This window comes from Scyliorhinus torazame, chromosome 4 (assembly GCF_047496885.1).
Source record: "Scyliorhinus torazame isolate Kashiwa2021f chromosome 4, sScyTor2.1, whole genome shotgun sequence".
Lineage (NCBI taxonomy): Eukaryota > Metazoa > Chordata > Chondrichthyes > Carcharhiniformes > Scyliorhinidae > Scyliorhinus > Scyliorhinus torazame.
The window spans coordinates 224,940,015-224,955,512 of record NC_092710.1 but is presented as its reverse complement, the minus strand read 5'-3'; the positions used below and the strand labels follow the sequence as shown (position 1 = coordinate 224,955,512).

At 47.0% G+C, this 15,498-nt stretch overlaps 1 long non-coding RNA gene across 6 annotated transcripts in view; it reads right to left on the bottom strand.

Moving 5' to 3' along the window:
* LOC140410789 (uncharacterized) overlaps nucleotides 1-15,498 on the bottom strand; it is an 84,090-nt gene that overhangs the window by 50,953 nt on the left and 17,639 nt on the right. The window contains exon 3 of one of the 6 annotated variants that reach the window (XR_011940741.1): nucleotides 6,271-6,422. The exons of the other annotated variants lie outside the window; for them this stretch is intronic. This is a non-coding gene — a long non-coding RNA (uncharacterized lncRNA). The remainder of the gene's footprint in view (nucleotides 1-6,270; nucleotides 6,423-15,498) is intronic. 6 annotated transcript variants of the gene reach the window in all.

Sequence of the window (15,498 nt, the reverse complement as noted above, 5' to 3'; positions counted from 1 at the left end):
CAGCTCCTTCTTCATCTCCTTTTTAAGTTCTTCCACGCAGAGCCGCAGGAACTCTTGTTGGTCAGGGCCCCATATTAAACTGCCACCTTCCGACGCCATCTTGCTTTGTGCTTGCCTTCCTTGCCGCTGTTCTAGAGGATCCACCGCAATCCGGCCACTTTCCTCTCCTTTTTCCATCCGTGTCCAGGGGGGATTCCCTTCTGGTTTACCGCACAGTATTTTTAGCCGTTAAAATTGCCGTTGGGGCTCCTATTAAGAGCCCAAAAGTCCGTTCCACCGGGAGCTGCCGAAACGTGCGACTTAGCTGGTCATCGCCGCACCCGGAAGTCGTTCTCCACATTTGTATGCACAAATGGGATAAGACATGTCCTGACTGACCCGTACCGCATGTCATGAAATGGCTTGGCTGTATGGGCGGTGAAAACGTTCAAGTGGGCAGACGGAAGCAAACCACGGGCTCCTTGGAAATACAACTGGCAAGGTCCTTCCTTCATTATTGGATCATTCCGCATGTCACGACGGGGGTAACACCAGCAGATCTGCTGATGGATGGGCTGGCGCTTCCAAACTGGTGTAAGTCTGACTTGCAGAAAAGTTGAGCTGCAACAAGACATGCAAAGAAAGTATCACGACCACAGGTCACCGGGGAGAGGTATTCAACTGGGGACACTATTTATGTCGGGAACTTCGGAGATGGTACCTTTTGGCTCCAAGGAATTGTGTTGGGAACATGGTGGACCCGTGGTGCTTTAAGAACCCAGGGGTGAGAGACTACTTCTTCCTGCCCCTCTATAAGGTATACTCTAGAACTTACTTTTTGTGGTGAGTTGTGAGATGTTGATGGGGGTGGAGGGGACAGAGTACGTCGGGAGAGTAATTTTGGACCATGTGTCCCATTGGCTGGAGGTTCGGTTTAGATCAGGACAGAGGTAGAGGCCGGTGTGGAGGTGAGGTTCAGGGTTCTTGGCAGACAGACGTTTTTGTGTCAAGGTGCAGACAGTAACTAAGCACAATGTGGAGTTAAACCAAAATGGGAGGTGTCAGTGGCCACATTCTGGCAGACATTGAAGGCGGTGGTTTGGGGGGAAATAACCTCGTTCAAGGTGCATGAAGATATGAAAAGGAGAGAGGAATACGAATGGTTATTGGCCGAGATAGTCAAGGTGGACAGGGAATATTCAAGGGTGCCCACCGCAGATGGATTGGCTAGAAGGAAAAAAAACAACAGGGAAAATTTGATAGGTTGACGATGGGGTGGGCGGTGGGGCAGCTGCGTAGGGTGAAGGGGGGTGCACAATGAGTATGGAGAGAGGGCAGCATGGTGGCGCAGTGGTTAACACTGCTGCCTCACGGCGCCAAGGCCCCAGGTTCGATCCCGGCTCTGGGACACTGTCCGTGTTGAGTTTGCACATTCTCCCCGTGTTTGTGTTTCACCCTCACAACCCAAAGATGTGCTGGGTTAGTGGATTGGCCACGCTAAATTGCCCCTTAATTGGAAAAAATGAATTGGGTACTCTAAATTTATAATTTAAAAAAGAGTATGGAGAGAAGGCAAGTTGTATGCTGGCACATCAGTTACAGAGGCAGGCCGTGTCCAGGGAAATTTTGAGGGTAAGGACAAAAATGGGGGAGGTGGTGTCAGAACTGGGGAAGATAAATGAAGTGTTTAGGGAACATGACAAGGAGCTGTACAGGGCGGACCCGGAGGGGAAAAGAGGGGTATATGGGGTGGTACTTAGGCGGGTTGGAGCTCCTGCAGCTGGAGGAAGAGAAGAGGCAGGCGCTAGAGGAGCCTTTCAGGATGAGGGAGGCAATGAAAAGCATAAGGGGGATGAAGTTGCGAAAGGCCCCGGGGCTGGATGGTTACCTGGCAGAATTTTAGAAGGTGTTCGCTGCTGAAGAATTGGCACTTCATCTGCTGGGGCGTTCAGCGAGGCGCTGGAGAAGGGGGAGCTGCCAGAGATGATGCCACAGGCGATGATTACGCTTATACCAAAAAAGGGGAAAGACCCGTTAGAATGTGGGTCGTATAGGCCATATCACTGTTAAATATGGACTTAAAAGTGCTGGCGAAGCTTGTGGTGGGGAGGATGGAAGGTCGTGTCCCAGGGGTGGTTGCTGAGAACCAAACAGGCTTCCTAAAGAGCAGGCAATTCTCGAGTAACATAAGGCGATTTTTGATTGTGATTGTGACCCCGTCGAGAGGACAGGTACCGGGGGTGGTGGTGTCCATGGACGCGGATAAGATGTTCTATCGGGTGGAGTGGAGGTACCTGTTTGAGGTCTTGGGAAGTTTTGGGTTTGGGCGTGGGTGCGTCAGTTGTTCGCGGCCCCGGTGGCAAGCGTATGGACCAATGAGATGAATTCACGAAGATTCGGGTTGCTCAGGGGAACGAAGCAAGGATGCCCGCTGTTGCCTCTACTGTTCATTGTAGCGATAGAACCTTTGGCAATGGCCCTTAGGGGGTTAGCAGAGTGGCAGCGGATTAGGAAGAAGAGCAGGGAGCACCGGGTGTCGCTATACGTAGATGACCTGCTACTGTAAATGTCCAACCCACTGGAGAGAATGGGGAGGATTTTGGGCCTACTAGAGAGGCTTGGGGCTTTCTCAGGTTACAAGCTGAACATGGGGAAAAGTGAAACCAAGAAAATACTGGAAAATCTCAGCATGTCTGGCAGCATCTGTAGGGAGAGAAAAGAGCTAGTGCCCTTGCTGAGCAGAAACTGGCGCGGCAGCTGGGGGCAGCCCCGACAGGCAGCAGGCAGGTTGTGCGGAAAACGCATTTTTCCTTATTGTAGGTGAGGTTCAGGAGTTTGGCGGTGTGGAGGAAGTGCCGGAGGTTTTCGTCATGGTCCTGTTAGTAATGGCCGCAGATGGTGACATTATCTAAGTACAGGAACATGGCCTGCAGCCCGTACTGGTCAACCATTCGGTCCATTTCTCGTTGGAAGACCGAGACCCCATTAGTGAAACCCTGAGGAAGTGGTAGAGGCGGCCATCTGCCTCGAAGGCAGTGCATTGGCGGTTCTCCGGGCGGATAGGGAGGCTGCGGAGTGGTCCCAAGATGGCGGCCCCCATGGGTCACGCGTGTTGGGTGGCATCGGAGATGGCGTCAAAGATAGCGGCCCCCATGGGTCGTGCGTGGCAGGTGGAGTCCAAGATGGCGTTAAAGATGGCAGCCCTCATGCGTCGCATGTGGCGGCCAAAATCGAAGATGGCGGCGAAGATCCGAGGTACGCTTCGAAGCAGCTTAGCCAGTGCTCGAGTGTCACAGTGGCGTCGGCTGCCTGTGGGTCCAGCTCCAGGCGATCAGACTTGAGGTGATGAATTCATCTTAGACATTTAGTTTATTAAATTGATGTGCCATCAATGAACACACGGCGAGTGGTGAACGTAACTGAGGCTTTAATAAACTAAACGGAAAGCCTCCTGGCCTCTGATCCCGACCTGAGGCAGCGGCGGAGACTAGCCACCTTTATACCGAGCCCGGGTGAGGCGGAGCCAGCAGGCAGTAGTTTACCACATTACATATAATACAGTGGCAGTTTACCACAATACACATATTACATACTACAGTGGTTCGGACCCAGCAGGGGCAAGCCAAGGCATGTAACAGTACAACAATACAATACAGTGGTTTACCACAGTGCGGAACCAGCTGAGGAAGCATTTTAGGATAGAGGGGATATCGTTGTTAACACCGTTTTGTGAGAACCACGGGTTTGAGCTGGGGGAGACGGATGGTATGTACAGGAAGTGGAGAAAAGTAGGGCTGGTGAGGGCAAGAGATTTGTATCTGGAAGAGAGGTTCACAAGGTAGAGGAGCTGAGGGAGACAAAGTGAATTTAGATACTTACAAATAAGGGACTTTGCACGGAAGATGTGGAAAAGGTTACCCAATCTGCCGAAGTATTCCCCACTGGAAAGGTTGCTGCTTCCAGACATGGAAGGGAAGGGCAGGATAGGGGACATATATATGGGTGGTTGGGAGAGCAGCAGGGTGAGCAGGTGGTGAGAATCAAGGAGAAATGGGAGGAGGAGCTGGGAGGTGAGATAAATTGGGGAGTGTAGAGTGAGGCATTATGCAAAGCGAACTCGCCCTCCTCGTGTGAAGCCTGGTACAGTTTAAGGTGGTACATAGGATGCATATGACTCGGGCCAGGATGAGTGGGTTGTTTCAGGGGGTGGCAGACAAGTGCGCGAAGTGTGGGCGAGGACTAGCAAACCACGCACATATATTTTGGGGCTGTAAGAGGCTAACAAAGATTGTGGAGGAGGAAGTCGAGCCGGATACTTTGGCGACGATCTTTGGGATCTCGGAGAAGCCAGAGCTGATCGATGGGAGGAAGCCCGATGTCATGGCCTTCGCCTCTCTGATTGCCCGGCAGACAATTTTATTGGAATGGCGGTCGGCAACACTGCCAGGGGTGATGGTCTGCTAGGGGACCTGTATGACTTCCTCCGGTTGGAGAAAATCAAGTATGAGCTGAGGGGCTAAGCGGACAAGGTGTGGGCTGTTCTTGGCCATGTTCGAGGAGCTGTTGGCCGTGGGAGTGGTGCGGGGGTTGTGGCCATCTAAAATGGCCACCTGCAAAGGCTAATGGGAGTTGTGGTCAAGCTGGACACAGACAGTGCACAGCCCCTGTGTATTGTGCAAAGGAAAACCAGACCAAATTGAAACCTGCTCCTGTTAAAAGTCAATCATTGATTTCCCCAGGACAATAGACTCAAATCAAGGAATAGCAACACTAGCAGACTCCCCGGCGCCGCTCCCCCTTATTTGGAAAGGCATACGCACTTGGAACAATAACGACTAAGACCCACCCGCCATCAAAGTACCCTCCCCTAATTGGCCGGTATCGATCAGAGTGATTGAGACTCTATTGACCCATTGGACCCAGAGTTAACCCAGCCCAAAAGGGCACGAAAGAGAAGAAGGATAAGAAGCCCTGCGCACGAGGGATCGCCCTCTTTTGGGATCGGCCTGTGCCCACACCAATTGTAGTATAACAACCAGCCAAGTTCAAGACCACGATCGCTACCTGAGAGAGAGAGAGACGAGCCGCAGCCGAAACGAACCTGACGATTTCCAGCTGACACACATGGGGACTCAGATAAAAGCCTTATCTCCCTTATGAGAGGGAGGAAGTGAAATTGATTGTAATGAGCCTCAGCCAGTCAGTGAGATCAGCGTTACCTGAACCCCAAAATGTAGGAGGAGGAACCCTAGATGAAATGAAGGACTTCATATTAGCTGCTATCGGGTATAATAAAGGGGAGCCAGTAGAAAGTCTAAACAAATGTAGGCAAAAGAAAGCAGAGCACCCGACGGCCTTTGCCGGTCGCCTCTAGACCCATTTCAAAGCAGTTTTTGGCAAATTAAACCGCGCTAACCTAGATGTTGAGGAAACCATGAAATGATCCCGAACCTTAGTTTTGCATGCAATAGGGGCTTTTCACAGTAACTTCATTGAAGCCTACTTGTGACAATAAGTGATTATTATTATTATTAACAGAAGCAGGTAAAAGGGCTTGTGCAAACTACGACCCGGCAGATCACACACACAATGAAGCATGGGTACTCAGACGTCTCTCTAGGGCATGGGAACCGTCACTACAGGAGCAGTTGGAACAGAATGGATTAGAAGGCACCATGCACCCAGTTAGATCTAGTTATGAACCTGCATGGATAAATGAGGGTAGGAGAGAGGAACAGTACCCCAGAGAACAGTATCCCAGAGCACAAGGTTCACCCCACGCGCCTCGAGGGTCATGTTGTACTTGCGGACAAACGGGACACAATTGCAGACAAACCCCCCCCCACCCAATCATGGATACCAGAGACCACAGGAGCAACCCAAGCCCCCGCCCAGAAACAATAGGCCAGATCACGATCGCCAGCCACGCCAGTTAGAAGGCAACTCGCACCCCATGCATACCGTAAACACCCGCTCAGATAAACTCGCATATAACTCTCTTGATTGACAGTGTCCGGAGTCTCCAACTTGGGTCTGTGACATGCGCTGGGATAATGTCGGAAGACCGGTAGTCACAGGCAAAGTCCGGGGACATTCAGTCGATTTTCTCTGGGACATAGGAGGCTCCCGGACCATGCTAAATTCCTCAACCCTGTTCCTAGAAACCTCCTGGCCAATTACAGGCACCATTACATTGAGTGGATTCACTGGGCACATGAAGGAAGGATACATTACAGCCCCTACACCAATTGCAGCATAACAACCAGCCAAGTTCAAGACGACAATTGTTACCTGAGAGAGACGAGCCGCAGCCGAGGTGAACCTGACCATTTCCAGCCGACACACGTGGGGACTCAGATAGCCTTATCTACCTGCACAGAGCCGGTCATCCAGACGTTAAGTAAAGGTCATCTTAGTTGATAGGTGTAGTTTAATACGTAGCCCTGTGTATCATTGCACAGAGAGATAAGTCTTGTGTTTAATAATAATCTGTCCTTTGAACTAACATGCGGGTTGTGTGGTCATTTGGTCAAGACAAGAAGCATACTCGCTGCTTGTGGTTTGATAATAAAGTGGCAACAGGGTGAAAATGGGAAAAAACATGTACAGACTGTAAAGTTGTGAGATGGGGGGCATGTTCCCCGTTTATTTATGTTTTGTAACTGTTTGAATAAGTTTGGAATAAAATACACTTTAAAAAAAAAGAATAATGATGGAGAAAACAGGATCGATATTTTATACTGCCAAGACCCAAGGGATGACGTTGTGTAAACACATCGAGATGGGAACCCGCCTCAGAGAGTGCCCAGCCAGGGACGTTGGTACCTCCGCCACCTCATGGACTAGTCCTTTGCCAAGGCGTGCAACACACTGTGGCTCAAAGCCTGGACCGTCAAGGTGATGATGACTCTGGCTCAGAGATGGACACCGAATCGTCCACACTCACAGGTGACGTTGTGCCTGGAGCCGAACCCTCGGCAATATCCCTCCGCAGATTGTCTTGGAAAAGGTGGCCTATAAACTGCTATACACAACCCGACCCAGACCCTGTCGCTGGCTGAAGCATAACCCATGCAAAGTGGTGCAGAAGGCTTCCCTAGTTTGAAGCAGACTTGGGGGTGGGGTGTAATAATCCCCATAAGGCCCAGATAGATACCCTGATGGACATCCACAAGTTGGACTTGTGGAGTATCAGCTGCCCCGCTAGTGGGTAGAGGCCCACCCAGCTGGGCTCATAAGAACTTAGTATAAAGACCGTCCCAGATAGGGACCGACATTTTGGTTGTCCCAATGGAACTGTGCTGCGTAAATATATTTGCTGCCATGGGCAGACTTTTTGCGACCATAAATAAATCAAAGTTCACCTTACCGCTCGGCTTCCTGTGTCTTAAAATATAACTATTGAAAATAGGGATGGGGAGTCGGGGGTGGGGGTGTATGGGCGGAGGGCTGACAGCCAAGCATCATCCAATTGGGTAATGGGTCTTTTTGCTTTGTGCAGAAAGGCAGTGCGTCACAGTATGGATGAGTAGTCCGAATAATGACTGGAGCATGGAGTACATCATGTGATGAAACCTCCAAGGATACATTTAAACATAGTTGGCAACCCTGCACCTGATCCATATCCTCTACCTCTCCATATAAATCCCTCAGTTTGGCTGTGATGGAGATGGTGTTTGCATGTTTAGCAGTGGCTGAAATTGGATGCAGTAAGGTGCTCGACCGGCCTACAGTATTTAGCACATGCACAGCTGGCAAACCTCGAGAAGGTAAAGAGGAGCAGGGGTTAAAATAGTATCATCGCAACAGCCCTTTCAATTATATTGTGCTACAGAATGAGCCACAAGTTCATTTTAGCAAACCTTTGGGTTCCAGCTGTGACTGAATGAGTAGAATGAGATGAAAGAGCATGAGAAAGAGGACACAATGCTTGCACAAAAGAAGGCTTTTGACTTCAAAATCGTCTACTATTTCCATGCTCTCGTGTACAACAATTTGCAGGTTATTTCCTCAGAGTGACACCTGTTCATGGGTCTGATGTTACAAGTGCCTAACCCTGTGTGTTTTATATGCAGCTTCGACTTGCAAGCTAGCAGAAGAGATGTTTAAATTGTCACAATGATCGACAGTAGCAATTTAGTTCATGATCCAGGCAATGATGGATGTTACTAAATCTCTTGTGCCTTGTTAATGATGGAAAGGCAAATTGGCAGTGGTGCAGCCACATGCTGAGTGCAACTTTTCATCCATTGTTGCAAATGATTAGAAAAGCACCAGTCCAGAATTCCACTTTGTACTGCTGGTGAACGAGGCTCACTTCCAGAATCACAGAGGAATTCTTTCTATATATAAAACATATAGAAAGCAAATAATCTTGAATTGGCCATGGAATATCAAGCATCCATAACATGTAAGATAAAGTAAAAATATGGAGCTTGTTTAAAGTTGTCGTTTTTTGCCTTGAAATCCATCCAAATGTTATACAAAATTTAAGAAAATGACTAGAGCAACCTAGTAGTTACATCTGTCACTCTAGTTCCCTGTCACATTTACTCAGTGAAAGGTCTGCACGTATGCATGTTCATAGAATCATAGAATTTACTGTGCAGAAGGAGGCCATTCGGCCCATCGAGTCTGCACCGGCTCTTGGAAAGAGCACCCCACTTAAGCCCACACCTCCACCCTACCCCCGTAACCCAGTAGACTCACCTAACCTAAGGGCAATTTATCATGGCCAATCCACCTAACCCTGCACATCTTTGGACTGTGGGAGGAAACTGGAGCACCCGGAGGAGACCCACGCAGACACGGGGAGAACGTGCAGACTCCGCACAGACAGTGACCCAAGCTGGGAATCGAACCTGGGGCCCTGGAGCTCTCCTCAATTGACTGCAAGCTTTTTTTATTGGGAACGGAAATATTTGCCAATTCAGTGAGTGCCGATATGATGGAGCTTTGGTTGTTCAGCTGGCTTGCAGGCTGAATCTGACAGTCTTACTGCTTTCACTCAATTGTCTTCTGCTTTCTGCTTCGTGGTGGTTTAACATGGCAGATGGATGATCCATTTGTTCTTCTGTGGACATAGCTGTGGAGTTGAGGTCTTCCTTTAAAATCTCTTTCTGCTGCACATGAAGAGAGAGTCAAACAATAGTAGACAAGGCCCAAAAATGTGCAAGTTGACTGGCAAGGCAGAGAGAGAAAGAGAGAGCGGAAGCATCTCTCTCAGCTTCCCAGCTGTTTGTCCTCAGTTCAGATGAGAAAACGTGCTCAAAACATAAAAAGAGTTGGATTATCTTGTGTGACTGCCCTCTCCAACTAACCAGTAATTCAAGCATGATCGTGTATTCCCATTGTAGCTTGATTAGGTCAGGCCTGCAAGTACCTCCCCGTGTGTGCGTGGGTTTCCTCCGGGTGCTCCGGTTTCCTCCCACAGTCCAAAGATGTGCGGGTTAGGTGGATTGGCCATGCTAAATTGCCCATAGTGTCCAAAATTGCCCTTAGTGTAGGGTGGGGTTACTGGGTTATGGGGATAGGGTGGAGGTGTGGACCTTGGGTGGGGTGCTCTTTCCGAGAGCCGGTGCAGACTCGATGGGCCGAATGGCCTCCTTCTGCACTGTAAATTCTATATACCCCCTCTTAGCCAGGATCCCATTGTTCAAGTGATTAGGTTTAATGGTTTGCCTCCAGTCAGCTGAGTATCCGGACATTATGGTACTGGAACAGGAAATACAGTTCTTTCACATTCCTCTGAGGTTAAGGGCAGCATGGTAGCACAAGTGGATAGCACTGTGGCTTCACAGCGCCAGTGTCCCAGGTTCAATTCCCCACTGGGTCACTGTCTGTGAGGAGTCTGCACGTTCTCCCCATGTCTGCGTGGGTTTCCTCCGGGTGCTCCGGTTTCCTCCCACAGTCCAAAGACTGTGTTAGGTGCTAGGTTAGGTGGATTGTCCATGATAAATTGCCCTTCGTGACCAAAATAAAAAGATTAGGAGGGGTTGTTGGGTTACGGGGATAGGGTGGAAGTGAGGGCTTAATGGGTCGGTGCAGACTCGATGGGCCGAATGGCCTCCTTCTGCACTGTATGTTCTATGTTCTATGTCATTGTCTGATGGGTTTTGAAAACATGCCATATTCATTTAAGTCCAAGTCACTCACCACCTTGGCTTGGAAATATATCATCGTTCCTTCACTGTTGCTGGGACAATATCCTGGAACTCTCTCCCTAACAGCACAGTGGGTGTACCTACAGCTGCTGCGGTTCAAGAAGCAACTCACCACCATCTTCTGAAGGGCATCTCGGGATGGGTAATATATGCTGGCCTAAACAACAATGGCCACACCCCATAAATTAATTAAAAATGGGGTTGCAATGTGGAACGTACAGCAGTGCCAATTTGGTAGCCACCTTGGCTGTGATTTCAAGTCACCTTAGTCTGTGTTTTTAAAAAGTTTTTTTTAAAGTTCAATTTATGTTTCCAGCCCGTGGATCAAAAATCATTATTTGGCATGAAACACATCTTTATGGTATAGTCAAATGTCCAATGTTTTTCTCAGCATCTGATTAATTTAAGTGAGAACAACATTTTGAAGACAACTGGTAAAATTCTATAAACCATCAATAATTATGCTCAATCACATTTTTGACGAAGGATAATTTATCGGCATGTCAAAATATTTACTGTTTTCTTTTGAATCTGCAGCATCTGAAACTTTTCTGCCTTTAAATCCACTTGTCAATCCTCAGCTCAACAAATATCCATTGTTTTCTCCAACATATATTGCCACATGGTCGCAAAACGTAGAAAGTTATTCGTAAATTCCAAAATTCTGCAAGATCAACCTTCGTCCAAATTATTTATGGGTATTGTGAACATAAAAGGGGAATCAAAACTGAATGTTCCCCAGCCACTGTGTCCCCCCACCAAACACATTTAATCCTCATCACCTTCCGCTTATAATTTATGAAGCAATTCAGAATTCGACCACCTTACGCATATCACCTATTGCTTCTGAATACATGCAGTGAATCATTACAGGACCTCTGCTTTTACGATGGGGATTGGTAGTTATCTGTGCAATAATTTTCTAAAACGCATGGCTGGAGATGTGGTCTATGAGGGAACGATCAAATTCCTGAGCCATTTGGATCAGTTATGGGGTAAGAGTGAGCTATGCTAACTTGATGGCTTAGCTTTAATAGGACTCGGACCAATAACCTTGAAGGAAAATATAACTGGGGCTGTGAGAATATAGCAGGGAGAGGAGAATAGTAACAGCGGACAGTTAAATTAAAGTAATCTTTCAGTATAGTAATAATCTTTATTGTCACAAGTAGGTTTACATTAACACTGCAATGAAGTTACCATGAAACGTATATCGTTAGTAATGGGGGAGGTTGAATGGGATCAGTTCACACATATTGAATTTGAATCTGGGGAAGCAAGAGAAAGGAAACATTTCTGAACATAAGGAATCCAAATCATGAGAAACTTATGGATGAGGAAGGCCATTTTAGTATCTTTTTGTAGTCCTTTCCAAGGGAATTCTTTTTTTTCCAATTAAAGGACAATTTAGCATGGCCAGTCCACCTACCTTGCACCTTTGGTTATGGGGATGAGACCCATGCAGACACGAGAAGAATGTGCAAACTCCACACGGACAGTGACCCAGAAACAAGATCGAATACGGGTCCTCGGCGCCATGAGGAAGCAGTGCTAACCACTGCACCACCATGCCTCCATCCAAGGGAATTCTATATTTCCAACCCCTGTCAACCCTCGCAGAATCCAGTTGTCTCTTAAACTATTCCATGATTTTTCCATACACGGTTGGAAGAACCCCTGATATATGTCACCTTTTACAACCTTGAAATACATTCTGTCAGTTTAAAGTAGAATGATTTTAATTTAATGCAAGGAGGAAATAAATTTGGAAAATTGCCTGTGATTAAATTTAATTCTATAGCATAACCCTGGAAAATATGACAAGTTGCAGATATATTTTTTCATAGAGGTCAAATGTGCTGAAAGAATTGAACAAGGTGTGTGGTTAAAATAAAACTTAAATTTACACAGAAGTTTGTGACAGGAAAGTTAGGTTAATCATAGGCTGGATATAATAAATCACAAGAAGATTTTAAAGCCAAAGATATTAGGTGTTACTACAATGACAAACATATGGTTGGCCATTGCCATATGCCATGAATCTAAAACAATCTGATCTTAAAATGATGACACGCAGCGATAATAAAAGATAAATTCAACTTATTTCTAGAACAATTACTTCTTGCTTCCTTCCAAACCATACTAACAATAGCATGTGCAGATTCTTCCATTTGTGCAGAGGATATATAACAGGCTAATGATTCGTATGATATTTATATAATGAGCAAACTTGCTGAGTAACCCATGAATGATAAATTACAATTGCATTAGCAATGAAAGATTCATCAGCTCTGGAAATGTTAATTGGAACTTTGAACTCTTGGCAGCAAACTGTTTGATATTGGATCAGCCAGCACCCAGGCTTGTTTCCATCCCAATGCAGGTTCTTGATCTCTCTCTGGCATGCCTTATTTCATTTAGTGCCACTGAAAACATGACACACTTGGTAATTGGGGCAGAGTGTATGCGACCAATCCAATATTGCCAATTTTATGGCTTCCAGCGAAGTTGAAAGTTCCACACATCCTTTACATCCATAGCATGCCGTGGCATGTGGTGTAATATACCTTTAAGGCACACCGTCACTTTAAGGAACTGTTTCAATATATGAGCCCACAATCTCAGAGGAGTACCTCTATATAATTAATAAAACATACAAAGGGCTATATGTTATATGCCCTGTTAGGTGTGTTTTTGGCTGTTTGTGGGGGGGGGGGGGAACCATACATTGGGGTGGGTGCCCAGCACATCACCTTCCTGCCCACTCCCTAGCTCATCCCCATAATGTAGGAGGTGGACAGCAGCCTGCCCACCATGCTCAAATGAGTCAGCAAGGCTCAATTTGGCTTGTAACCAAGCCAAAACAATACCTGGAGTCATACCTAGTACAAAGGACAATGTAGTTGTGGTTGTTGGAGGTCAATCATATCTGTTCTAGGACATTACTGCAGAAGTACCTCAGGGTAGCATCCCAGGCCCTACCATACTCAGCTGCTCCATTAATGACCTTCCCTCAGAAGTGGGGATGTTCACTGACGATTGCACAGTGCCCAGCACCATTCGCAATGCCTCAGATATTCCTCAGGCATGGACATTGTCCATGTACAAATGTAGCAAGACTTGGACAGTATCCAGTTTTGGGTAACAAGTGGCAAGTAACATTCATACCAAACAAGTTCTAGGAAACGACTATCTCCAACAAGAGATAAGCTAATCATTGCCCCTTGACATTCAATGGCATTACCGTCGCTGAATCCCCCACTATCAACAACCTAAGGTTTACCGTTAACCAGAAACTAAACTAGCCATATAAATACCATGGCTACAAGGACAGGTCAGGGCCTCAGAATCCTGTAGCGAATAACTCACCTCCTGACTGCCAAAGCCTGTCTACCATTTACAAGGCACAAGTCAGGAGTGTGATGGAATAATCCCCACTTGCCTGGATGAGTGCAGCTCCAATAACACTCAAGAAGCTCAACACTATCCAGGACAAAGCAGCCTGCTTTATTGGTATCCCATCTACAAACATTCAAACCCTCCACCACCGCTACACAGTAGTGCCCGTGTATACCATCTACAAGATGCACTGCAAGAACACACCAAGATTCCTTAGACATCACCTTTCTAACGCATGGTCACTACCATCTAGAAGGAAAAGGGCAGCAGATAGAATCATAGAATCATAGAAGTTTACAGCATGGAAACAGGCCCTTCGGCCCAACCAGTCCATGCCGCCCAGTTTTTTACCATTAAGCTAGTCCCAGTTGCCCGCACTTGGCCCATAACCCTCTATACCCATCTTACCCATGTAACCATCTAAATGCTTTTTGAAAGACACAATTGTACCCGCTTCTACTACTACCTCTGGCAGCCCATTCCAGACACTCACTACCCTCTGAGTGAAGAAATTGCCCCTCTGGGCCCTTCTGAATCTCTCCCCTCTCACCTTAAACCTATGCCCTCTAGTTTTAGACTCCCCTACCTTTGGGAAAAGATGTTGACTATCTACCTTATCTATGCCCCTCATTATTTTATAGACCTCGAGAAGATCACCCCTAAGCCTCCTACGCTCCAGGGAAAAAAGTCCCAGTCTATCCAGCCTCTCCTTATAACTCAAACCATCAAGTCCCGGCAACATCCTAGTAAATCTTTTCTGCACTCTTTCTAGTTTAATAATATCCTTTCTATAATAGGGTGACCAGAACTGCACACAGTATTCCAAGTGTGGCCGTACCAATGTCTTGTACAACTTCAACAAGACGTCCCAACTCCTATATTCAATGTTCTGACCAATGAAACCAAGCATGCCGAATGCCTTCTTCACCACCCTGTCCACCTGCGACTCCACCTTCAAGGAGCTATGAACCTGTACTCCTAGATCTCTTTGTTCTATAACTCTCCCCAACGCCATACCATTAACTGAGTAGGTCCTGGCCTGATTTGATCTGCCAAAATGCATCACCTCACATTTATCTAAATTAAACTCCATCTGCCATTCGTCGGCCCACTGGCCTAATTGATCAAGATCCCGTTGCAATCCTAGATAACCTTCTTCACTATCCACTGTGCCACCAATCTTGGTGTCATCTGCAAACTTACTAACCATGCCTCCTAAATTCTCATCCAAATCATTAATATAAATCACAAATAACAGTGGACCCAGCACCGATCCCTGAGGCACACCACTGGTCACAGGCCTCCAGTTTGAAAAACAACCCTCTACAACCACCCTCTGCCTTCTGTCGTCCAGCCAATTTTGAATCCAATTGGCAACCTCACCCTGGATCCCGTGAGCTTTAACCTTCTGCAACAACCTACCATGCGGTACCTTGTCAAAGGCTTTGCTAAAGTCCATGTAGACAACGTCTACTGCACTACCCTCATCTACCTTCTTGGTCACTCCCTCAAAAAACTCAATCAAATTTGTGAGACATGATTTTCCACGCACAAAGCCATGCTGACTGCCCCGAATCAGTCCTTGCCTCTCTAAATGCTTGTAGATCCTGTCTCTCAGAATACCTTCTAGCAACTTACCTACTACAGACGTTAGGCTCACCGGTCTGTAGTTCCCAGGCTTTTCCCTGCTGCCCTTCTTAAACAAGGGCACAACATTCGCCACTCTCCAATCTTCAGGCACCTCACCTGTGGCTGCCGATGATTCAAATATCTCGGTTAGGGGACCCGCAATTTCCTCCCTAGCCTCCCACAACATCCTGGGATACATTTCATCAGGTCCCGGGGATTTATCTACCTTGATGCGCTTTAAGACTTCCAGCACCTCCTCCTCTGTAATATGCACACTTCTCAAGACATCACTATTTATTTCCCTTAGTTTCCTAACATCCATGCCTTT